The 8,285-nt window shown below is 46.4% G+C and overlaps 1 long non-coding RNA gene across 1 annotated transcript; it reads right to left on the reverse strand.

The window, feature by feature from the left end:
- Positions 1-4,369: 4,369 nt before the first annotated feature.
- On the reverse strand, positions 4,370-7,893 carry LOC141374393 (uncharacterized). Its single transcript, XR_012381222.1, has 3 exons — positions 7,855-7,893; positions 6,261-6,410; positions 4,370-4,502 (listed from the first exon to the last, which is right to left on the reverse strand). It is a non-coding gene; the product is annotated as an uncharacterized lncRNA (long non-coding RNA).
- Between the last annotated feature and the right edge of the window lie 392 nt (positions 7,894-8,285).

An 8,285-nucleotide genomic window follows, 5' to 3' on the forward strand; every position in this document is an offset into this window, starting at 1 on the left:
ACCCTGAGATCATGACCTGAGCCGAAATCAAGAGTTGGACACTTGACCGACTGAGCCACCCAGGCACCCGTTTGTCTACCCTTAACATCCCATCCCAAAGTTCAGAATTTTTTTAAATTGGGTTTTCTTAAACTGAGGCATACCTGTATTTGTGTTGCCATCAGTATCTTAAATTATAAGTTCCTGAGTGAAAAATATTGTGAATACTTTTTTCTAGAAATTTCTCTCACTGGCAGTCCAAAACTGTTAGCTCTTCACAATTCCAAGACGATTGTAAGAGCCAAGATAGTTCTCCCTATTGATTTGATATTCCTGATTTTGGACTTCTCACATGACTTGGCATTCTTCCCTTCTCTTCAGATTCCAAATATCCTGAAAACAGAGTAGTAGGTCTTGGAGGTTGGGAAGGCAAGCCTCTGGTCACACTCCAAAGTGCTTTTCCAAGGAGGGGAGCAAACCCTTCTCTTTCCTCCTGCCTGTGTCCACTGTAGTTCTCAAGAAAGGCTGGCCTCAGCACCACGCCCCAGCATTGTGACCTGGTGAGTGGGAACAGGGACACTGCCCACAGAGGTCTGTTGCCTGAGGAAGCTGATGGGTATGAGGCAGAGTGGAGGTCAACAGAGGAGCAAGTTCCATCTCTCTGATTACAACTGGTAATAAATTTGCCTTGTATCCCTGCACCTCGCTGTTTCAGGCGTAATCTTTCTAAAACACTCTCCTGCTTCAAATACTTTAATTGATCCCCATTCTTGGCAGAATAAGTCCCAACCTCTTCCTGGGGCAAAGCATCCTTCATCATCTGACTGGTCATATGAGCCTCACCTTCCAGCCCACTGCTCCCTCCCTCTAGGACCCCACCCTCCAGGTGTTGCCTCAGCACATCTCTAACCTGAGTCTGGCTCCTGATAGTTCTTCAGTCTGGAGACCCTTGCTTTCCCTCTTCTGCTTGTCAAAATCATTCTTACCTTTAAAGTCTCCGTTCCACATGTCACTTGTGCTGTGGAGCCTTTTCCAAATTGCCCAGTCATGTTGACTCTTTATCCTCTTTAAGGACCCTCCCTGTTGAGTTCTGTGTCCCTCAATGGATGGTTCATTAATTTCTAAACACTCCTGAGATGCCGAATATTGTGGTAAGGACCAGAGAGAACAGAAGAAACAGCATTCTCTGTCCTCAAGGAATTTAGGGTCTAGCAGGGAAAAGTAACATGTTACGACAATAGTATGTGACAAATACAAGATGCTGTCATGCAGACTGGGCCAGGACCCACTGGGAAGGTCCCCAGTGGAGGAGAAACCTAAGCCAATGCCTAAAGGTCTAGAAGGATGAGCCACATGAGGAGTTATGAAAGGAGCCATGCCCCATGAAGAGAAAGGCACGTGCAAAAGGAGCACCAGGAGTCATGTGATATCAAAGAGCTCAATCGATATGGCAGGAGGTGAGAGCTATGAGTGCAGTCAGGTAATATAATACAGAGTTTTCTGTAAATTATGAAGTACTCTTCAAACAATTGATGTAGGAGTAAGTGACTCAAAAACTCTGGCAGTTGAACATTCATAATCTTTGACTTCCAAGTTACTGCAGCCTCTGAAGATTTATAGAGAATTTGGGGAAGGCCAAGGATTGTCACTTGAGTACTTAAATTGTGGATGTTGACAAGGTACTGCCGGGAAATTTTTAAAGGTTAGCATTTTGGTGAATTGCTCTGTAAATCCAGGTACATATTAATAATACTAAGAGTGGTACGGATTAGTCTATATTGAGTTCTTACTCTATCTCCAACACTTCCAAGTATTTTTGCAGGGGTGGGGGGTAGGGGCAGAAGGAGAGGAAGAGAGAGAATTGTAACCAGGCTCCACACTCAGCACAGAGCCCAAGGTGGGGCTCGATCTCACAACCCTGAGATCATGACCCGAGTCGAAATCAAGAGTCAGACGCTTAGCTGACTGAGCCACCCGGGTGCCCCTTCAAAACTATATTAAATGCTTTACATGGTAGAATCTATTTAACCCCAATCACTTAAGGGTAGGTATACTACTATTATCCCCATTTTATAGATGAGGAAAATGACCAACGGGACTTTGTTCATGGTGAAGCCAGCCTTGAAACCCCAGCAGTCTCTCTGAGCCCATATTCCTAACCAGTAGGCACCCTTACTTCTCCCCAGCTGCAGTTGATGGGTGTTTGGGTGAACACGCCACCAGGCCTGGGAACTCAAGGCTCCCTCTTCCAGAGACACAGTTCTGGAAATCACAGATAGACAGTAGGCAGAATGTGCATGGCCTGCCCTTGGCACCCTGAGGCAGCCACGGCCTGAAAATACTAATTTGGTGAGTTTAATTAACAGCACACTTGCAGGAATGCCAAGAACAACAGAAGTCCATGGGTGAATGGCTCGGGGGTGGAAATCAGGATTGAGGGCCCTTTGTTGCCACCTTTCAAGCTTCAAGGGAGTGCAACAGGCAGAGCAGAACATGCCCGGTTTTGGCAGCAGAGTGGTCAAGATTAATTACACAGATGGATCATTTTGCTCAGAAAAAGCCGGTGGATGGTTTGATGTAGTGACTTCTGCAACCATAAAGTCAGGAGATGTATGGCTATCTCTGTGCTAAATGGGGCCCTGAAGAGATTAACCTCACATCTAAAGTAAAAATGATATGCATGAATTTGCCCAGGTAGGGGAAACGCCTCGTGATACTTGCAGATAGTGATTTTATGCCAAGGATGCCAGATCAAATGTCAAACTATGGGAAAGTGTTCTTGAAAGACTGCCTAGGGGGCTATGGGAGAAGTGCAGGATTCTGATAGGCAGAAGATTAGAATTTGATGTCAAATGCCTTGAAGAGATCCCTGAATACATAAGCTCCATGGAGGAAGTTCTGTTTATTTTGCAGTCAAGAAAGATCTTCAAAGCAAACGCATCCCAGTGCCTTCTGTGCACCTGTTAGCTTCGTGACCTTCCCTCGCATCAGCAGTGTACAAGAGCTCCAATTTCTCCACACCCCTGCCAACACTTATTTCCCTTTTTCTGAATGCTAGCCATCCTGATGGGTGCAAGTGCTAATCCTATCTGTTTTGAAGGGGATCAGTTATATCTCCCTGATGCAAGAACCCCCAGAGCAAAGTCTGTTTGCCTCCCCTGGAACTCTGGCCTATCAGGGAGCATACCTGGCACCAGGTGTCCTTTCTTGCATGAGTTTTTATCCAAAGCAGAATGGTTTCCCAGGGACGGACTGGGAGAAGGACTTGGGACCACAGTCACTTGACAATTCTATTTGTTGATTCATCCATTCGTTTTTTCACTTATTCATTTGTTCCACAAATATTTATACTTATTTTTAAATATTTTATTTACTTATTTTAGAGAGAGAGAGTGTGCATGAGCAGGGGTAGGGGCAGGGGGAGAAGCGGAGAGAGAATCCCAAACAGGCTCTGCACTGAGCATGGAGCCTGACGCAGGGCTCGATCCAAGGACCCTGAGATCATGACCTAAGCCGTAATCAAGAGTCGGATGCTTAATTGACTGAGCCAGCCAGGTGCCCCACAAATATTTACCGAATGCCTATTTTGGTGGCAGGGAGCAGGGAGGAATTGTGCTAACTGTTGTGGCAACTGGATTGTAGAATCCTTGATAGCAAGACGTGGGAGGGACCTTAAGAATCTTCTCGACCAAACACCTACCGCATTCAACAATGTTTCCTCAAACTGGAGAGATGGTTTGGGGCTCAGGTTCCTGAGTCAGTGATCAGCCGGGAACAACGTAGCCCAGACCAGGAAGCCAAACTCCTCTAACTCGTGGGAGAATGGGTTTAAAACAAGGGCAGAGATTTGTCAGGAAGCTCTTTTCCAACAACTCACTAACCAGTGCAGTCACTTGATCAGGCAGTGAGATTTGAATGCAATAAAACAAGTGTCAAGAAAACCCGATTAGATAAGCCCTGAGTACTTGCACAGTCCTTATGCTATGATAACCTCCCACAAAAAATGTCACATACAGGCTGTGTGTGATGGCAGATACTGCTGACTTGGAATTTGAAAGCCAGGCAGGAGTGTGAGTATTTGATTTCAATCTGGGAAAATTCCAGAGGACTGAATTCAGAGGATTTATGAACACCATCCTAGCCATACAATTGGATTTCATCAACAAACACAGACTTGTTTTCTAGCGCAAACCGGGACATTTCAACTATATTAAAGGGCAAAGGGAAAAGAGGTAGGAACAGAATGCAGTTCACGGATTCAGTTACCTCGTATGTGTTTATTTTCTTCTGGTGAGTGAATGCTCGAGCCTCAGGAGCCCAAAAATAAACTGGACTCACAGGCAGCCTCATTTCCTAAAGTCACGTTCTGTCCTCCATCTTGTGTACCCTCCAAAGTCACACAAAGAAGCAAGATTGACCTCATTTACTTCCATCAGGGAGCGAGCAGCATTGTCTCAGATCGGGTGGAGATTTTCAAGAAGAGGTCCCCACTCTTGGTAAACATCATCACAGTGGCCGAGATGCTGAAAAATAAGATTAAATGCTATTACACCAAACTTTCCAGAACTCGGGTGCCAATAACCTTAGTTTCTATTCCATCTATATCCTTGGGGCTCTACCTCATTCAACATTTTACTACCATTTTTAGGACGTGGAAGTACTTCACAGACGTAATTAATGTCTTGAATAGATGTAAAGTCTTTTCACATAGGACTGTGAGGTTCAGAATTAGTCTGCTGGGTGTTGCAAGGCCTGTGGTTATTTCCAGGTTCCCGTGCTCATACAGCACGGGGCGGAAAACTGAAGACTAACAATCACCCTGCAACCTTCTTACGTGAAGAGGATTGAATTGATGCCCGGGACATCTCCGCTCCCATCTGCTTTCTGTTCATGACTCTGGGCCCTACGGAAACCCTCCCCAACTCCAACCTCTTCTTTTTGTCCATGGCCTAGCAACCTGGAGCTGCTCCTCTGTGTTCTTGACCTGGCTTCTCACTGTCACCCCCACCGACATCTCAATATACAACCTCGGCCCATTAACCTCATCCTGTCTCAGATTAACCCCCCAGGTTGGCTCAGCAAGGAGAACCTCAACTCCTCCACCATATTGTGGAAAGATTTGCAACATCACAGGCATTTTAAAAGAGGCGGTAAGGCACCAGTTAAGCTTAAGAGGAACTTAAACACAATCCCACTCACTACAAAGCGTTCATATAATTGAGATTATGGTCCTAAAATGAATACGGGATATAGCACCATTGCTAAAGGAGGTGTGGAAAACAGAGTTATACAGACAACTCTCTGGAAGGAATTGTCGGGAGAATTTTTTTTTTATTTTTGTTCAGTTTTATTGGAATAGAACTGACATTGTATCTTTTTTAGCTGTACAACAAACAGATTTGATATATGTATATATTGTAAAATGATTACCATGATAAGTTAACGTTCATCACCTCCAAATATTCATAATTATTTTCTTGGGATGAGCGCTTTTAAGATCTATGCTCTCAGCAACTTTTCAAATATAAAATACAGCGTTGGTGACTTAGTCACCATGCTGTGCATTACATCCCCAGGACTAATTCATCTTTTAACCGGAGGTTTGTACGTTTTGACCTTCTTCTCCCAACTCCCCACTACCACCCCTGCCTCTCTGAGGGGATTTTTCAGGGGGCGCGGGGTGGGAGATTGGACAAGGTGACCTTCCAAATGTGGGATTTGATGATGGCAATAAGGGTGAGTGGGGAGAGTCCTGGTTACTCTCTGTCTGCCAGTTTTTAGTCACATGGGATGGACGGGGACCAAATCCCTGAACCATCATGAATACAAACTGAGGAGGAACAGGAACAATTTTAAGAAAGCCATGCGTGTGTCCTGCCCTCAAGGAGTGAATATTCTGGTCTGGAGGTAAGACCAACACTCAGTGAGCACCAGGAGCCCAGAGAAGTTTGGGGGGGGTGCCCTCTTTACCTATATAGACACTTTTCTTCTTCTGACACTTCTGATAACTCACCGTGCACCATGGCAACAGGGAGGCCTCTCTGGGCCTGGGAAACCAAGCCTGCTGACAGCAGTAGCACCAAGGTGTATCTTGGAAGTCTACAGGACTCTCCAAGAGGTACGTGTTCCTGGTCGGTGTCGGTCATTGCAGATGAGGGAAGCTTTGCAGTGATGGGGGATTCTAGTCGTTGCTTCGTGTTTGCAGAGAACGTGTTAAGAGGTGGATGGACCTCTCCCCCTGGGTGTGTACTTCCACGAGAAGGTGCTACTTTTAGTGTTACCTTAGTTATATCCAACCCCTCAGTCTTAGGAGGAAGTCAGTTGTATGGTCACTGTATTAGGAGGAGAATCTTGGTCTTTGTGGCTCAGTCCTTCCTGGTTTCTCCTTCCACATCTGCCTGCAGGTAGGGTGGATCCATCCTGGTGCTCCACTGCCTATGGAAGGGTCAAGCCCCGTTAGGGAGGACCGCTGAGCTCTCCCATCTGCTTGGGCATTTCAGAGACCGAGTTAGTAAACCTTTAGGCTACAGATCTTCAGTAACCCTCAGCAGCCAGCTTACTTGCAATAAAGCTGACGTGCGGCTCTCTGTTGACTGTGTCTTTCTGTGGATTTCGAATTCTGAGGGAGAAAACAGGTATAGTATACGAGGCCCCCTCCCAGTTCCCAAACAGCTTCAACAAGACCCTTTACCCTTCTTTATCCTAACCATCCCCCGATCCAACACACATTCACACACACACACACACACACACACACACACACACACACACACACAGAATTTCTCCCTCCTACTCTTAACTTCCCACTGTCTGTTCTCCTCCTCTCAAGGTTCCTGGCACCTTGACTAGCTGGCATGAAAGGACTCTTGGCTTCCTTCCACTGAGGGGACAGGTATCATTGATGAGGTGCCATGGATCATGCCTTTGTTCGGATAATGGGGGCATTTCTCTTCCACCACGTAAAATGTTCTGTGAAAGACCCCAGGCTCTCAAGAACCACCTCCTCTTTGTCGGGCCCGTCCTTGTTTCTATTCAAGATTCCTGGGGCTATTTGCCTCAACCTTGACACCAGGAGCCCTGCATTGCCCAGCAGTATTGGCTGGTCATTTAGAAAACAGCAGAATTTTCTGGCATGAAATGAACCAAGGAAACAAGACTGTCTCTGAAATCAGGTCAATGTCAGGTCAGATAAGCCGAGCCTGAAATTTTCAAGTATCTGCAGTAGCTGGTCCTGCAGTCTTGTCTCTTGTGTGTGCAAGGCTGGGGACACTGATGATTTTCTGACAGTTGCCAGAACCCGGAGCTCTGTTAAAGATAGGAAGTGAATGTGGAGTATTTTCCCCCATGATGGTGGTGAAGGGGAATTCATTCCCTGTTCATATGTGGCTCCTGATGCCGGTGATTGCACTCATTCAGCTGCCAGAGCCCAGGGGGCCCAGAAGGGGCCTCTAACTTAGCTCTCCAGCACTGAGAATTGCTGAGAGCCTTCCTAATATATTCATTTGAGTTTAAATGGAAACTCATTTAAGGGATCACGCAGTTTCCAGGTGCACTTGTGCATGGGAGTGGGTGATGACACCCCTGGAGTTGTATAGTGCCCAGCCAGTGAGGCATGTGCACTGGTCCTGGGGTCACTCAGGGGAGCCAGGTGGCTAACAAGCACATCCCTAGAGAGTGGCTTTATGGGGTGATTTTGTCATAGTCTGGCTTTGATCATCAATTTCAGGTGTTCAACCACCTCACCTGTGAGAGAAAAGGAGTCCTTCTTGGGGAAAGACCCACCCTAGCTAGCTATGCTCACAGAGGCTGCTCTGATTAAAAATGACACCGACACAGCCACTCAGAGTGGACAGCTGAGACAGGCATAGGGGACACTCAGCCTATGATGTTCCTAGCTCCGTGGTTGACCGTCCCTCTTTCTGATGGCCCTCTCTTTAGAGATGAAGAAAAAAACCAAAGTCCCTGTTATTGCTGAATGCTGCAGGGCTGGAATCAGTCTCTCTTCAATGATTTTATACTTCTTGCTTTGATCCTCTGGGTGCGGGTTTCATGGTTTCACTCATAGAGTAGCAACCTGAATTCCAAATTACTTTGGTAAATTTGAGGGACCCAGTTTATTCCAGCCCCCAAATGTGGAGACGTTACCGAAGCTTGCCAGCATCCTTGCCTATTCCACTGCTCACTGACTCACGAACACACCAGGTCCTCTCCCCATTGCATGCACTTACGGACGTTATACCCTCCGGCTGACCCCTGCATTCTTGAAGCCTCAGCTCAAATACCACCCCCACAGGAAGCTTTTTCTG

This window comes from Callorhinus ursinus, unplaced genomic scaffold, assembly GCF_003265705.2.
Source record: "Callorhinus ursinus isolate GAN/ISIS: 27379988/994484 unplaced genomic scaffold, GSC_fseal_2.0 scaffold17, whole genome shotgun sequence".
NCBI lineage: Eukaryota > Metazoa > Chordata > Mammalia > Carnivora > Otariidae > Callorhinus > Callorhinus ursinus.